We start from the raw sequence: 18,758 nt of genomic DNA, 5'->3' as shown, positions 1-18,758 counted from the left end.
AGAGAGGACCCTCTCCACCCCACCCCCTACCCTCTCCATCTCACCACCCCTTCCAAAGCCCTCCTCAGCGTCTGGCATGGCCCCTGGAAGGCTCCGCTATTACTCATGGAAATAGCAACCCTGATAACTAGAGCAGACAAAAACACATCGACAGATTGCAGTTCTGAAAACAGCCACCTCCCATCCTCACCCTCCTCTTCCCTGTGCCATACTGTCTCTCACATAGTCCATCACTCATGAGCTCACCAATCCCCTTGTTGTCCTGCATTTATGGTGACACACAGACAGTAACACATACAAGGACAGCAGTCATGCCCATGTCTATGTTATGAGAAAAGGTGACAGGTGAAGTGCAGAATTGAGATAATTATCAGGACGGTAATGGCTAAAAACCATTACCCCTTGTATGGTAGAGTGCAAGAATATTGGACCCGGAGTCAGGAAACCTGGACTGGGCAGCAAGGGTCTAGCTCAGTTCATTATAATGGCTAATCAATCACTAAGCATTTATTAAGTGCCTATTATATGGCAGGCACTGTGAATATAAAGACAAAAATCAATTCACAAACATATATTAAGGACAGCTAGTAATAGACTCAGCGTTGGGACTGGAGTGAAGAGACTTAAGTTCAAATTTGACCTTAGATACTTAATGTGTGATCCTGGACAAGTCACTTAACCTTTGTTTGCCTCAATTTCCTCATCTGTAAAGTGGGGATAATAATAGTATATGCCTTCCAGGGATGTTGTGAGGATCAAATGAGGTAATAATTGTAAAGCACTTGGCAAAATGCCTGGTGCATAATAAGCATTATGTAAATGTTAGTTATTATAATTATTACATGCCTATTGAAGGCTAAGCATTGGATTAAGTGCTGAGAACACAAAGACAAAAGCCCTCAAAAGTCCCTGCCCTCAAAGAGCATACATTCTATAGAGAGAGACAACAAGAAAAAAACCCTAGCTTCTTCATTTATAAAATGAGGTTAAACTAGATGATCTCTAAGTCCCATAGAGTTCACCTTGGCCCAGGTCACATAGCTAATCACATTATACCTACTCTTACTTGGAACCAAATGTATAATGTTTCACTCATACCTAGCTGTATGACAGCCATGTGGGTGTGACCTGAGTAGTGTGATGCCCTCTCCTTCCTCTCCTTGCTTGGGGACCTCAAATTCAAGAGAACCTAGTCCAGGGATAAGTCTGTTGTATCTTAGTCCACTTAAGAGGCAATTAGGTGGCTCAGTGGATAGAGCTCTCAGCCTAGAGTTAAGAAGAACTGAGTTCAAATCTGGCCTCAGATACTTACTAGCTGTGTGACCCTGGGCAAGTCCTTTGTTTGCCTTAACCCACTAGAGAAGGAAATGGCAAACCACTCCAATATCTTGCCAAGAAAACCCCATGGACAGTATTGGCATGATATATCCATGGGGTCATGAAGAGTTGGACAGGACTGAACAGCAACATTTTAGTCCAAGGATAGGACTTAATAGGCCCCTAACAAATGCTTATTGATTGATAAATCAATTGACCCAAGCTCTTGGAAAGATTAGGGATCAGGAGGACAATGAATGGGCAACTGCTTTAGCCATAAAAAGTACTGCCATCAGGCCCTAGAAACAGACAGTGAAAAGAGAAAAGAAATAGGAAGGGGAAAGAGAAGATATTAAAGGAGAAGGGAAAGAGGTATAATGGGGAAGAAGGGGAAAGGGAGGGGGGAGATGGAATCAATGGAGAGAAAAGCACCAGTAGTTTTCTCAGAGACCACTCAGTTGTGCCTCAACCAAAGGCAGCCTGTGGAAGCTCAAAATATCGGAGACATCTAGATCCAGACATCTTCTCTTCCTGTATATCTGACATCTTCTCTTCCATGTCACATGACATGGGCCAAAGTCCCAGCTCTGCCACGTAGCAGTCACATGGCGTTGGCCAAGACATTCAGTCTCCCTCAGCTTCATTCAGTTTCCTCATCTGTAAAACACAAAGACTAATACAAGCCTGTCTACCTCATTAAGTTGTTGTGAGGATAAAAGAGAAAATGCAGGTAAAGGGCTTTGTAACCACTGATGAAATAGCAATGTAAGTTACTCTTACCAGACATCATCATCATCATCATCATCATCATCATCATCATCATCATCAATCATTCCTTTGTGTATCAGCTACAATAGGTGAAAATCTGTCTGGGAGGAAAAAGTGTAAAAAGAATGCTAACACACCTGATTAGACTTTGAACAGCTGTGTGGGTGGCCCCCTGCTTTCCTTTCTCCTTTCCCTTTGTAGTCTATGGAAACTCTGGGAATTGTTGTCCAAACAGCATCTGAAGAGTCAGGTGGGTCCCTAAGTAAAGCTATCTCTCACCCACAGGATTCTAGTGGGAACCCATAAGGAGTGGGGCTATATTTTTGGTGTCCAACTGGTCACCCAACTCTCACCTGTGGCTCCAATAAGCTGTAGCATGCACAGCTGCTACACCTTGCTAAAAAACCATCTTGGCAGACAAGCTAAATCAAGTTGAGGGTAACCAAAAGGCCTCAAACCTTGAGGTGTGTTAGGGGGATGTCTACCCCAAGAATGTGAAGATTTCTTCCCTGCAGAATGGGCAGATGAGAACAATTTGTACCAAAGGCCATGAAGGTGGCTAAAGCAGGAGCTTGTAGCACTTAGAGCTTGGGCAGGCATTAAAGACACCAAGGTCATCCACTGTATCACTGAGCCTCACTAGTCATCCTGACTTTTGTCTTGTCACTGGACTTCAATGACTCTGGAAGACAGAGTGCAACTCTGACTCACTTAAATCCAATTCACCATCAAGTCAAGATGTCATCAGTCCTCTGAAAACAGCATCCATTCCAATATCAGTCTCTAATGATTAGAAACCTAATCTCATTTAATAAGCAGCTAGATGCCCCAGAGGATAGTTCGCCAGACCTGGAGTCAGGAAGATTCATTTTCCTGAGTTCAAATCTAGCCTCAGACTCTTACTAGCTGTGTGACTCCAGGTAAGTCATTTAACCCTATTTGCTTCAGTTTCCTCATCTATAAAATGAGCTGGAGAAGAAAATGTCAAACCAATCCAGTATCTTTGCCAAGAAAACCCCAAATGGAGTTGCCAAGAGTCAGACATGACTGAAACTACTGGACAACTCATTTAATAAATCATCATCAATTAATTTTTACAAAAGAACATTTATTGTGAAGATATAGCAAGAACCGAAAAACAAATATCCCCCCCCCCCGACACCTGAGGGCACACTCTCCCTATACTACCTCAGTCCCTAGGAAGAATGAGTTCAAACTTAAAGTAGTTGCTATAAAGCATTTGCCTGGTTAAGTTGATTTCCAAATTTAGCACAACCTCCAAACAAGGTTCAGATATCATTGGGCTTGTCTCCCACTTCTGAGGGCAGCAATGGCAACTGGGATGGTAGCAAATTCTGGCCTGGACTCCCAGCACTGGACTTGTGGTATTTTGCTATTCTGACTTTACAAAGCTCACAAAGTCATACCCATTCCAACACTCCTTACCCCTAAAAATACAAAACAGAAGTAGGTGCAACAGCTGGACCAGGGTCACAGGAAGGCAGCTTGGGTGGGATGATAAAGACCTGGGCCTCTTTCTATACCAAGAGCTTAAAGCAAGTTTTTCCCTCTCAGGCAGGAAAGAGAATATTTCTTGACCAATTAGTGCCTTCTAAATACATATCCGGTTCCAGCTCATCAGCCACTCAAAGGGCTCCTCTTCTTTACATAGTAAGCTAAGCAGAAATAATAGCTGTGTAAGCTCAAGCCCACATGAGAATTATATCAGACAGAGTACATTGTGCCTGCTCATAAGGGCTGGGCTCTCATTGACCAAGCCAGTCGCCTCCATTTACACACACACACACACACACACACACACACACACACACACACACACACCCCCCCGTAGTTAAGATTCTGGCCAATAACTCTAAGGACCACTAAATTCAGAAAAGCCCATCACTGGAGGGTTGGCTGCTTGATGGTGGGGGGTTTTCAGCCTTGGCAACTCATGAGGATTTTTTCTTAAAAGCATGGAGGGCTGGGGTTTCAATCTGCACTGATGGAGGGGGCACCTACACCGAGAAATCACCACTCCTTGCAGTAGTGAAGTTGAATTATCCCCTGTACCTGCTGTTTCCTCTACAAGTTGAAGTGTCCTCTTAATAATGCTCTCCATCTCAGGACACCCCTCCCAAACCTAGGAAGTGCTCAGTAAATCCTTCTCTATACATTTCTGTTGTTGTTAAGTCGTTTTTCAGTCACATCCAACTTTCCTGACCCAGTTGGGGTTTGCTTGGCAGAGATACTGGACTGGTTTGCCATCTCCTTCTCCAGCTCATTTTACAGATGAGGAAACTGAAGCAAGCAAGGTTAAGGGACTTGCCTAGGATAACACAGCCAGTGTCTGAGGCCAGATTTGAACTCGGGGAGATGAGTCTTCCTGAATCCAGACCCAGCACTCTATCCACTGTGCCACCTAGCTCCCCCCATCCAGCTGCTTCTCCCAAAAAGGTAGAAGTAAATTAATTACACACACACACACACACACACACACACGCACGCACGCACGCACGCACGCACACACACACACACACACACACACACTCAAAAGAAGAAGATGCTACACTGATGACACTAGCCATAACCCAGCAATCTTACTTCCCATTTCAGGAACCACCATCACCGCCCACCACCCCCCTTTGAGGCACAAAGGCTTCTGAGAAGTTTGCATCTCAGGGGTTGTCCCAGCTACTTGGCTACCCCCACCCTCACCAGGAACAACAGAAACTGCCTTAGGCTTATTGGCTTTAGCACTGGAAGGAACATCAGGGCTCCATTTATTTTTCCCCCTGGCCTGTACCTTAAGAGCATTAGGGGACCTGCTTTGTCTTGGCTACTTCCTCCTGAGGTTAGGGGACCCTGGTCAAGGCAGGATTTCCAAATGACATTTTGTTTTTATTTATTTATTTATATTTCTTTTGCTTCCAGTTCCCTTTCCAGACCCTCTCCCTTATCTGCTTCCATTTTCCTGTTTTCTGCTCCCAAGCCATCCCCAGTGCTCTTCTCATCCTGGAGCACTTTGCTCTGGTTGGCCCAGGCTGAGGCTGACTGTTTCCTCCCCTGACGCCATGGCGGCCAGCCCTGGACTCTCCCGGATATTGGTGCAGACATGGAGCCAGAGCCAGGGCAAAGGGGTGGCTTTGTGGGGACAATTCTGATCACCCTTGCCTTGAGGGGACAGGGTTTAAGTGGCAGCCTTACCTCAGGCCCCAGGAAGGAAAGACAGAAGAGTTCAGGGGGTTGGGCCCCAGTACCTTAGCCAAGTAGTATCAAAGGAGATAAGAAGGAAAAAGAAAAGCAGAGTCTGAGTTGGGGGGAAAGGACTGTTTCCTTTTACCTTCTGGTAAAAACATCCCCCAGGAACTTCTGATCTGACCACAGCATCCAGGCTTTTGGGCTTTAGGCTGAGTGACTTTTTGACTTGTGACATCTCTAGCTTGAGACAGATAATAATGCTATTCATAGAGCCTCCTATTTCCATAAAGATGTTTCTCACAAAAAAAATAAAAACCACATCTGATGGAGAGAATTGAAAACCAACCCCATTTTACAGAGGATGATTGGGAGTCCCAGAACAGAGAATTGTTTTGTCCAATGTTACAAACCTATAGAGCATTGAGCCCAACCCCTGCATTTAACACATGAGGAACTAAGGCCCAAAAAGTCAAATAATCTGCCCACTGGACACAAGGTCCCAGAGAGAGGACTTAAACATGTAGCCATCTAAATTCTACTCCCATAAAATCACAAAATTTTAAAGTTAGAAGGGATGCTAGGTGATCATCTAGTCCAATTTTATATAGGGTTAATTAAGGCCCATAAAAGGGAAAGAACTTGCCCAAACATGTCTAGGAGGGAGTAGGGAGGGAAGAGGGAAGATCCTCTTCAGCTGAAAGTATTCAACTCTGCCTGATGATTGAAGCCTTCTGTTAAATGGAGGAGGCTGATGATCACACAGCCATCCCTAGACCTAGGACCAAGGATGGAATTCAGGGTTTGCTCCCCACACCTAACACTTCTTTATAGTTGAAATCTGCTGAAAATGACCATCAAGGGCAACTTTGATCAGTAAAATGGAAAGCAGGAACTTGTGTGGAGGGTTTATAATTGTCCAACCTACAAAAAACCCACTAAGAGCTCTGAGCCAATGAAACTTTATTAACGGGTCCATGGTCCCCTCTAATGAAGTGGACTTTATCAGGTCTTCTTCATGATCTGAGAAACCCCCTTCTTCCAGGGCCTTATTTTTATAAGGCTTGATGCCAGATTTGATACCTGAACACTCTAAAGGAGCTACACAAAATACAGAATCCAATTGGTTGATAGACCTTGCTTCAAGGGTCAAAAATGATGCATCAGCTAAAAATGGTCAGCAGGGGAATCTTGGGTTGGGTGAAACATGGGGCACCTCCACTAAGTGGTCATAATGATGCAGTTTAGGGGTTCAGGGGTGCTGGGACCCCAAAATCACAACACGCAGGTCCTGCCTGAAAGAATTCGACCCAAGCCTTCTTTCAGCCAAAGACAAGATTTATTAGAACATCCATCATATTGTGCAGACTCTTAAGGAGTCTGAACATGGGTAAGCAGTGGTTAGACTATAAGAATCCAAGCAGTGGCTAGATTTTAAGAATCTGAGCATCTTAATGGGGACGAGATGGACCTTATATACAGAAAGACCGTGGAGGGATCTAACCAAGTAGTTTGGGGTGAAGGGAGGAAGGGTCTAAGGAGATCTGGATGGGAGTGGCCAGTAAGCTGGGGTGAACAGAACTCCTAGGACCTGGACCTCGTGGCCAAGGGAGAATGGAGAAGGGTGGGAAATGGCCAGGGGCCATAGGGAGGCAAGACTGTGGAGGGGAGATTGGGTGTAGCCACAATGAAAGACCAGTTGACGGGACCATAGCCTCAGGGGAATGCCAGAGATTTGGCCATGTGGGAAAGTCCAGGGTTCATGAGGTAACAGAATTACCAAAGGTGGGAAATGGAGCCTAGGTGGGACCAAGGGTGGGAAGTGGTCTGGGGCCAGAGCCCCTTTCTGGGGCTCAGATTCCAACCCCATCAATAAGATGGTCACTTGCTCATTTTGGATAAGAGATAGTGGTCCGGAGATACAAAAATAAGTTGGGGGCTTTCCATGTAATTGACCTCTGCCACATTGAGCTTGGGCACCATGACAAGGAAAAACAAGGGTGCTGGGCCTCTAGTTAGCTTCCTATGATTAAGCAAGTGAACTTACAATCTGCAGTTCATAGCTCTAGGGCCTAATATACAGAACTTATAACCACTACCCCTGTGGAATCATAGCAGACTGAGTAATACTGACTGGAATAGAAAAGGGTCCAAATGAATTCTCACAGATACTATTGTGTTAGGAGGAAATATTACAAGCTGAAGTTGACTCTATATCTTTTTTCTTTTTTTTTTAATTCTAAAACGATTTTTAAAGGGCTATGTTAAGTGTATGTTGTTGTTGATGTTACCCAGAACAGGTTGCTTCATATCTGAATCTCTGAGACACTGTGATCCTGGATTGGGTTCATAGGATGCCAAGGTCATGGACTCCTCTCCCTCTGCTCCCAAGTCCCTCCTCACCACCACAGGGCCCTAGCACTTCTCCATTCCCTGCCCCTGCAATAGGCTAAGAAATATAACCATCTGTTTGCCAGTCATGGAGAAGACACTGTCCTGCCAAGGTTGGCCACCAGATGGAGCTCTCTGTGCATGATTGTAAGAAGCGGTCCAGGTTCTGCTATTTCAGGCCAGACCAGGATAGGTCAAGGATCTGCTTGACCTTGCACTTGTTCATTCCCTTTTTGCCTGTTTTAGCTAAGAGCCCACTGGCCCTGAATGAAGGCGGTTTTGCCCTCAGTAAAGGGATGCTTCAAATGCCAGGCTAGTGCCCTCACTCTGAGGCGCGGGGTCATTTCACAGCCTCTGGACCTGATTCTGGTCCCAAACACTTCTGGGGATCTTACTGTGGTCTGCAATCAGGGGTAGGGCTAAGGGTGAGAGAGAGGTGCAGGCTGTAGGCAACAACTAATTCCAGGCTATCGCCGGACTCAAGAGCTCTCTGCAGCAGCAGGATGGCTCTGGGTGGAGTTTGAAGTTGATAGGAGCAATCAAAAGCATTTATTTAGGGAATACTACATGCCAGACCTTGTCAATAAACACTTATTAAGAGCCTACTGTGTGTCACGCACTGTGCTAAGCACTAGGGATGACAGTCCCTGCTCTCAAGCTCAGTCTAATGGGGGAGGTAGGTGCTATTATTATTCTCATTGTAGAGATGAGGAAACCAAGGCTGAGAAAGTTTAAGTAACTTCCCTAAAGGTCAGACCTTTAGGAAACGTTTAAATAAAAAGTGGGATTTTGAAAGTCAGGTTGCCCTGATGCTATAACCAATATTCTATCCATTATATCACTTAGTTGCCTGTAAAGTGTAAAGTGCCTGGAAATATAGGCTAGAGCCAGATTGTAAAGGGTTTTAAAGGCCAAATAGAGGAGTATGTACTTCATCCTTCCGGTAATAGTGAGCCATTGAAACATCTCTAGCAGAGGAACGACATGGGCAGAACTATACTTTAGGAATATCATTTTGATAGCTGTACGGAAAATGGATTGGAAGGGGGAAGAACCAAAGGTAAGACCAGTTAGAAGGCTATTGCAATAGTCTTGGCAGAAATAAAAAGGATATGAACTAGGGCAGTGGCTGTGTGAGTGGAAAAAAGTGGACTGCATAGATGGGAATGATGTTGTAGGAGTAGACTGATTGATTGATTGACTGATTGATGAAGGCTGACTGTAGATTTGGAGGTCATCCACCTAAATATGATAACTGAATCCATGGGAGCTGATGAGAGCACTAAAAGAGTGTGGAGAGAAGAGGAGAGGGGTCAAGACTGAGCCTCCATACAGCAAAGGGAGCTGCACACAAACGATAAACCTGCATAAGAGACAAACAGTGGGGAAAGTAGAAAGAGAACAACGTGCCCTCACAACACTGGGAGGAAGGAGGATTATGAATTGTCAGAGCACAGAGGGGTCAAGAAAGATGAGGAATAGGGGCAGCAAGGTGGCACAGTGGATAGAGCACTGGCCCTGGAGTCAGGAGGACCTGAGTTCAAATCCGGCCTCAGACACATAATACTTCCTGGATGTGTGACTTTGGGCAAGTCACTTCACCCCAATTGCCTCACAAAAAAAAAAAAAAAAAAAAAAAAAAGATGAGGACTGAGAAAAGGCCGTTGGGTTTAGCAATAAAGATATCTCTGCTGCCCAAGGAGAGCACCCACTCTACTGGTTCTCCCCACCACTCCAGAGAAACAAACCCTGATGCAGCAACCCCAAGTACCAGCTTCTATATTTAAATCTGGGGAATTTATTTTGCATGACTTTACACATTTGTAATGTATTTTATCTTTCTTGCCTTCTCAATGAATGGAGAAGGGAACAAGGGAGGGTAAGAATTCTGAACTGAAAATAAAATAAAATTGAATTTTTTTTTAAAAAAGAGTATTTAAGGGGCAGCTGGGTGGAGTAGTGGATAGAGCACCTGCCCTGAAGTCAGGAGGACCTGAGTTCAAATGTGACCTCAGACCAAACACTTGACAAGTACTAGTTGTGTGACCTTCGGCAAGTCACTTAACCCCGATTGCCTCACCAAAAAAAAAAAAAAAAAAAGAGTATTTATAATGGAAATCAGTAGGAAAATTGTTTTCAAGCTATATAATAGGCTTTTCCCTCTTCAGCCAATGTTGCTCATTATTTCCTATTAAGTTTCATGGCCCTTGCCCAGAGTTTACACTGTAAGGGACTGATTCTTTGTGCCAAACTGACCCTCCTGGTTCTGCTGCTCTGAGAAGGACTAGATCTAAATGGTTACGATCTTTATACCCGTGTTTTCCAATGGATGGCCCTTCTCTAGCCCTATGTCCCACCCTACTCCACCCCCTCGGGTTTCTGGAAGAGGTACAAAGTAGACAAAGCCTGAAGGCAGCTCTGAGGATGCTTTATTTAACCACCTGTCTCACTTCTGATCCCTTGTAGCCCAGAGATTCAAAGAATCATAGCATTTCAGAACTGGAAGGTACCTATGAGATTACCTAGTCCAACCTCTTTGATTTACAGAAAGGCAGTGAGAAGTCTGGACAGCTAGGTGGTGTGGTAAATAGAGCATTAGCCCTGGAGTCAGGAAGACCTGAGTTCAAATCTGGCCTCAGACATTTACTAGCTGTGCGACCCTGGGCAAGAAACTTAACAGTTTGCCTCAGTTTCCTCAACTGTAAAATGAGCTGGAGAATGAAATGGGAAGCTACTCCAGTATCTTTGCCAAGAAAACACAAATGGGGTCCCAAAGAGTGGGACAAGACTGAAACAACTGAACAACAACAAAGAGGGAGATCCAGAAAACACTGCCTACATCTTGCCCCCATCACATCAGGACCCCCTTATCATACTGGATCTGCATCTGGCCCCAGTGTGTCCAGACTGAGCGTGTAGGTAAGGAAGGGCTATGAGGGAGGCAGGTATGGGACCAGGATCAAGCTAAGGAGGGGAAGAAAGAGAGGAAGATTGCTATGTAGCACTAAGGCTTTCAAAGCTCTTTGCATACATTATCTCATTTGATCCTCACAATAACTCAGACTTTCCTGTCTGTTGGCCCAGGGCTTGCTTATCCTTTGAATTGTGTTATTGGAGTACTTTTTCCAGCACCCTGAATTTTCCTGTTAACCTATCTCATAAGCCATGAGAATAATCAATATCAGAAATCTCTATATCAAATATATTACACCTTTTTTTTACAAATTACATTCTTAATTGTTTTATTCTATCTAATCATTTTGGCTATTCAAGTTCTCTTTCACATACTAAATTCCAAGCTGCTTTTCTATCCTTTAAGATAATGATTTGAGGTACAGTTCTCTTATCTAAGACTGTCCATTACCTGGAAATCCATAGTTCATATCTCTATAAGAACAAAATGGAGGTTTTTGTTAGCATATATTATCATATACATGTTAGGTATATATCTGTATATGCAAATGCATGTATGTGTATATTTATATATGTATGTATGTATACATGTAAATATATATCATTGTTGCTACGTGTCCTTTGTTTTCAAAGAGAACCAATGACATCACAGGGTGATGTCTTGACTTCAGCATGAATTGGATTTAAGTGAAACAGAGTTACACAAAGTTATCAGCTTCACCCTCTCTTCCAGAGTCATTGAAGTCCAGTGGCAGAATTAAAATCAAGACAACTAGCTATGGCCCAGGAGACAGTGGATGACCTCAGCATGTCTGACCGAGCTCTAAGCACTCCACAGCACCTGCCTCAGCTGCCTTCATGGCTGTTGGAACAAACGTTCTCATCCAAACAAATCGTTCTCATCCATCCATCCTGCCAGAAGAAGTCCTCTCATGCTTGGGAAAGACACCCCCCTAACTCACTGATAGATTTGAGGCCCCTCAGTTACCCTCAACCTAGTTTAGCCCATCTGTCAAATTGGTTTTACCAGGGTATGGCTGCTTCGCATGCTTCAGCTTCTTGGTGCCACAAGTGAGAATTTAGTGACAGGTGGACACCAAAGACAGATAAGTACCCCTGAAAAGGGCTCAGCAAGGGCTCACACCAGAGGTGCTAGTCCTCCCTGAATACCCCATACACCCAGAGAGAGAAAAAGAGAGAACTACATATATGATGTAGATATATAGACACATTTTTACACATATGTGTGTGCATATATATATACATATATTTATAAATACCTGAATTAACTTTCTTAAATCAATAAGAGTGCTGCCTTTCTATATCTATCCATTCATCCATCCATCTGTCTGACTGTCTGTCTGCATGTCTGTCTATCTATCTATCGCCTTGAGGCATCAGTGATAGGCCTCATGGAGGTGGGATACTGAGCCATTCCCTGTTCTGTATCCAGGAATTCAGTATGAGCTGGGTTCAGTCCTAGAAGGAGCTTACCTCTAATTAGGAGGGTTAGTCATCCCTATCTCATGATCTTCAGTTAATTAAGTCCCCTAATTAAGAGGGAAATTTCTTAACACTTGTTATAAGTACTTCTTCTAGCCAAAATGGCTGCTTATACCAGAGGTATACTGCCTGGTTCCTATATACCTGCTCCAGCAAAACCTTGAAATCTATACAGGAATGAGTATTGATCAATATATCCAATGATAAACAACTAAGTGATTTCTCCCAACCCAGAACTGCACACAAGACTATCCAGAAACCTGATGGCAACAGAAAAAAGGCCCTCCCAGCATAATCAGACTGCTAAGGGGAATGCTAGTTCCAAAGTCTCCACCTGAGAATTTCTGAAAGTTGGGGAACTTTTCACTCTTGCTATCTTCAAGGCTCCATGTCCAAAAGCAGCAAGAGTGGAAGAGTCCCCAGTTTGATCAGAAATCCTGTGTGGAGACTTTGGAAATGCTGAGGAAGAGCAATAGACAGGGGTAATGAAGAAGGGGCAATGGCAGTATTCTCCTTGGTACCCTGTTGTGAGATGTTGGAGAGGGCCTTGAAGATCCAGCATTCCAAACTCAAAAAACAAGGAGAGTCTAAACCTGAGGAGTTGACCTGGGGTGGTGGTTATGCATGGGGAAAAAAATTTGTGAAAGTCTTCTTGTAGAAAGTGGGATTTTAGCTGAGACTCTGGTGCTCCCTCTTGAGTGCCGACTGCCTTTTTGACATCTAGAAATGGATGTCCCACAAACAGCTCAAACTCAGCATGTCACAAATAGAACTTAATATCTCCCTCCTTTCTCCCCACCTCCTCATTCCATTCTCCCTTCTTCTCAACTTCCCTGTTGAGAACCCCATCATTCTTCTGGTCACCCATGCTTACAATCTTGGCATCACCCTCAACCCTCTTACTCATACCACGTGTCCAATCTATTGCCAAATTTTGTCACAGTACAAACTGACACAGAGTTAAGTGGGCAGAGCCAAGAGAACAATCTATACAAGGACAACAACATTGTAAAGGAAAAAAAAAAAACTTTAAAAGCCTCAAGAACTCTGATGACCAACCAACCATGTCTCTCCAGTGAACCCATAATAAAGCATTTTACCCACTGCCTGACAAAGGGATGCTGGACATAAGGTACAGAAAGATTTTTGGACATGGTCACTGTGTGGATTTTTTTTATTTAACTATTCTTATTGCTACATGCTATTTTTTTCTTTCTTTTCCTTAGTTAAATGGGGGGGGAGTTAACAATAGTGATGCCAAAAAAGTGGGGGGGGGACATTGAAACATTTTTTTTAAATGCACAGGAAAAAAATAGAAGTTTGGAAGGAAAAATGGACAAGCAGGACAGTACATGTAGAATGTATTATATAACTTTTTTTAAAAGCTAGTGGTATAAAATAGAGATTTATGGTTTCATGTGGAATCTGCTGTGTGTATGAAAATGCTATTTTGGGTGTTTAAGTTCAGAATTTTACAAAATAAAAATAAAGAAAAAAGGCTTTAGGTTATAACTTGTGTCTAGATCTCCCCAAAGAGGAAAGTAAAAGAGATACAATATGAATCAGTTATAGGACAGGTAGTTTATTCCTAAACAGAAAAGGAATGACACAGTATGTTCACAAAAACATATTAACAGAAGAAATTAAATAGTATTATGTAGTTTATCTCATAACTATTGTTATAATCTTTGCGGAGGGGAAATGTTACTTAATTTCATTAGAAAATAAATCAGTTTGCAACACTGCTAATTAGGCATTATACATTTCACCTCAACTTGGTACTATCCTTCCAACTCTACAGGTAAATGCCCAGATTGGTGTAGCCCTCTCTTTTTCAGTGGCTATCCTTTCCAAGAGTGCTAAAATAGTTTCCAGGGACTCTCCCATTGCCTCTTTCCATCTACAACTTCTGATAGAACCTTCAGATCTTTCAAACTTAGATCCACCCTGCCAGGATACCCATTGGCTTAAGATCAGGAAAGGACAAACAAAAACACGGAAAGGCAAATTAGATTGCAAGCTCCTTGAGGGCAAGTACCGTCTTTTGTCTCTTTGTGTATCTGCAGTGCTTAGCACAGTGCTGGGCACCATCATAGCTGCTTAATAAATGTTTATTGATTGAAGGCACAAGCTTGCCTAGCTGTCAACCCCTATAGTAGCTGCCACATTGGTGAGGTCCTCATAGTACCAGTATAAAGAAGACCCTTGTCCTTCCCCACTCTTCATTTGAGCTACCTGATGTCACAAGGACTCAGTCAAGAAAGCACCAGTCAAAAGCTATTTGCTCTTTTAACTGTAGCACTGTACATAAGCAAAGGACCACTCAGGGTTTACCACAAGATACCAGCACACCAAGTCTCTTTAGCAATGAGTCACCACAATACAAAATACAAATATTTTGGGTGGTTCCAGAACCTGAGGGAATCCATATTTCCTTGTAGCCATCTCTGGCATTCCTAGAGAGTTGATGAGCTCAGGAAGACATTCTGGGTTCAAACAGTAGCTAGTCACATAAATTTAGACTTAAACAGCATAATAAGTTTTCTGAACAGTATGACAAAGCAGTATGCCATACCTGGCACACCAAATTTGAACTCTTCCTGACTCCAGGCCCAGCACTCTATCCACTGCCCATCTCCCTACCCTTTCATAGTCATTCTCCTGGGAAAGCTGCCAGCACTATCTGCTGCTACTTCCTCATTTCTCAATCTTTTGTAATATGTTTTCCTACTTTATGATATTCAATCGAAACTATTCTCTCCATGGTTATCAATGATCTTCTAATTAGTCCAATGACCTTTTCTCAGTCGTTATCCTTCTTCTTTGTAGCTTTTGATCCTGTTGACTTCTCTCTTAGACACTCTCTCTTTCCTGGATTCTCTCCTAATTCTCCACCTATCTGACTTCTTCTTAGTCTTCTTTGCTGAATCATATACCCTTGTGTAGGTGTATGTACTCCAGGGCTCTGTCCGAGATTCTACGCATTCTCCCTTAGTGATATTATCAGTTCTCATGGGCTCAGTTATCATCTCTATGGTGCTGATGCCTCAATATACATATCCAACCCTCATCTCTCCCCTGGCTTCCAAGTCTGAATCACCAGCTGACTACTGGAAATCTCTACCTGTATTTCCCAAAAGCATTTTTCTTTTTTGAATTTTCTTTATTCATTTCTTTATATGAATGTTTTATTTGTCTCACTTCCCCTCCACCCTCCCATAAAACAATAAAAAATCAAAATCAAAATCCCTCATTAAAATATGCATAGCCCAGTGAACAAATTTCCACAATAGCCATGTCCATAACTGTTTGTCTCATTCTGCATTTTAAGTCTATCACCTCTCTGGGAGGGGGTGGGTAGAGTGTTTTACCTTCAGTACTTTGGTATCTTAAACTCAATATGTTCAAAACAGAACTCTATATCTTCCCTTGAAACCTATCCATTTCCCAAAGTTCCTTATTTATGATGAGATCACCATCATTCTTCCAGTCAACAAGTTTTGCAACTGTTGCTCACGCCACCCACATACATAACTAGTTGCTAAACACTTGGACAATTCACTTGTTCATTCTGCTTACATAGCATGTTTCATATCTGTGCCCTTCCCCTTGCTCAGCCATGACCATAGTTCAGGCCTTTAGACCTCTCTCCTAAACTATTGTAACTTCATCTTCATTGGTATCCCTGTTTCTGGTTTCTCGCCTCTCCAACCCATTTTCCACATAGCTGCCAAATGGACATTCTGAGCACATCACTCTTTCTGTTCAAGAAGCTTCAGTGGCTCACTATTGCCTGTAGACTAAAATACAAACTCTTCTCTTTGGCAATCAAAGCTCTTTACAATATGGTTCCAAACCATCTTTCCAAGCTGATCACACAATCATCCCTTTCATACATTCTATGTTCCAGTCAAACTTGTCTACTTAAGGTTCCTTGTAGATGACTTTCCATCTCTAGACTCCATTTTGCATGGGTCTCTTTTTTTCCCATACCCACCTACTTTCCTGGAATATTGTGCTCCTTCACCTCTACTTACAAGAATCCCTAGCTCTCTGGGGTCAAATCCTATAGGGAGCATTTTGCTATCTTCCCTACTATTACTGGTCTCCCTCATTTATCAAATTTCTTTATATTTACTCTTAAGATATACTTTATACATTTATCTGTGGACATTCTGTTTTCAGCTCCTTGAGGGCAGGAATGGTTCTATTTTTGTCTTTATATCCTCACAGCAACCCTGTGATGTAGATGTAATTATTATCCCCATTTTACAGTTGGGAAAACTGAGGCAGATAGTAGCTAAGTGTCTTGCCTAGGGTCACTTATCTTGTAAATGTCTGAAGCAGGATTTGAACTCAGGTCTTCCCGACTCTAGGCCTAGTACTTAATTCACTTCTATAAGACATGAGCTGCTGCTGCTGTTGTTGTTAGAAGAAAGGAGAAATCAACATAAATGTTATTGTCCTTAGAGAGCTCTCTTTTTTATACTATAAGGAAGGATGAAAATCCCCACTTTGGGGCTGCTCCCCTCTTCATGCACCTACATCTGAGCAGTTAGCATTTTACACAGGTGGGAATAGGATTCATCCAGTGACCTTCACTAGCCTGGAGGAACAGGGCACCCTGGAAGTTCCCATGGGGGATCATTCCTCAGCATTCATGTCCCTATAGAGTTAAGACCAAGAACCAGCCTATTGCATCCCAAAATTTCACCCCAATGATTTTGTCTTTAGTGTGTTGGTTTGGTTAACAGTTTGCTGTCAGTCAGACAGTCAACAGCCATTAAGCACCTGTTTTGTGCTAGTTACTACACTAAATATTAGGAATATGAAGATAGGTTAAAAAAAATAGTCCCTGCCCTCCAGGAGCTCACAATCTAATATGGGAGATAATGTGCAAAAAATAAGCTATTATATATGTATGTAAGTATACATATATATGATAAATAGGAAATAATCAACATAGGGAAGGCACTAGAATTAAGAAGAAATTAAGAGGAAAGGCTTCTTGTTGATGGCGGGATTTTAGCTGGAACCTGAAGGAAGCCAGGGAAGCCAAAAGGCAGAAATGAGGAAGGAGGGCACTGAATTACCATAAAAATCACCCATTTATACATTTTTACTAAGTGGTGAAGAAAATCAATCAGAGTTCAGAAACCCAATTAACACTGCCACAACGTTCTATACCAAATCACAGTTCCACAATCATTATTATTATTAGGACTACTGCGACAACGACAACTACTACTACTGCTGCTACTACCACTCATTTTTTCACTGAAGTGACCAATGTTGTTTTCAAATTATTGCAAACCTTACTAGGCCTTCTTAGCAGCATGATTAAACGGAAGGAGCACCAGCTATGGAGTCAAAAGATCTGGTTTTTTTGGTTTTGTTAGAGAGGTTTTTGTTGCTGTGCTTCTTATGCTGGCTGGGGCACTTTCTACTTATGTAACTTGGGGCAAGTTTTTCCTCTTCTCTGGATCTGAATTCTCTTTGATAAAATGAGAGTATTGGCCTGGATAATCTCTAAGGTCCCTTTCCATTCTAAACCCTATGATTCAGAGAATCCTTTGCAGAGGTATCTACATCATGATGCTTACTATATTAAAGGTTACTGTCCTGGGGACCTCTCAGCATCTCAGTTTCAATGTCTATCTTTTGGTGAAAAGAGGAGTAACAAGCTATAAAATGGGCCCTGTTTGTGCTGGGGAGTGCATGAGGGGGTGGTAAAGGGTTCTTACCTCATACTGTCCCCTCTACTGTTAAAAATTTAATTGTTACCTGAGAAGATTAGCTGGAACAAGGAATTGTCTGGTTTCTGTTATGGGAACATGTGACCTGACAAAGTCCCCGTGATCAGAGGACACGAGGTTGCTATGTTCAGTGGCCATTTCCCCAGCGACATGTGATTCTGTCAGAAGAGGAAATAAAAAAGAGATTTTCTGAGGGAAGTGCCGGGGCTTGTAAGGAAAGGAGTCCTGTTCCCACAGAGCAGCTGTTTGTTCTTCCACCCAGCCCATCCTCTCTCCTCCCCTTGGGTCCCCCGAGCACAGGAATGACCCTTTTCTTACCTGACTCTTTCTCCTCAGACTACCACATTCACCCCGAAAAGCAAAGCCTTCCCTCAATCTTGCCCTGAGAAAAATTTTGGAAAGGTTAAGAAAAGTTTGCAATTTCATATGAAATCATCTTTTTTTCTATCCTACTATGTTACTGAAATGCTTGTTTTATTTCTCAAGTTCAGAATAAATAAATAAACAAATACACAAGCAAACAAACAAATAAATAAATGAAAGACTAAGGAGGACTTATGCAAGTGGAGGCAGGGAAAGAGAAAGGAAAATTGAGATAACTCTATTACCTACTTGAGGAATTGCGCCTAAGGGTCTCTACCCAGGGAGATTAAAATGACTAGAAATTATTGCTGAGGGGAAAATTCCAGGAAAGCCTGGGGCTTCTAGATAGTATCTGTGAATTTAAGGGTAAAGGAAAATTCCATTTTCTGGGAAATCAGAGAAGCATCCTGCAGATCCAGCAGAACTGATGTGCCTAGTACAGAGTACACATGTGACCACAGAATACAAAGGGAGGACACACATATGAGGACATATGAACATGGAATAGGCATGAAGAGGCACATACAAGCAAACTGGATAGCCATTCCC

This window comes from Vombatus ursinus, unplaced genomic scaffold (genome assembly GCF_900497805.2).
Source record: "Vombatus ursinus unplaced genomic scaffold, bare-nosed wombat genome assembly UNPS02014841.1, whole genome shotgun sequence".
NCBI classification, from domain to species: Eukaryota; Metazoa; Chordata; class Mammalia; order Diprotodontia; family Vombatidae; genus Vombatus; species Vombatus ursinus.
This window is presented reverse-complemented; position numbering follows the sequence as displayed.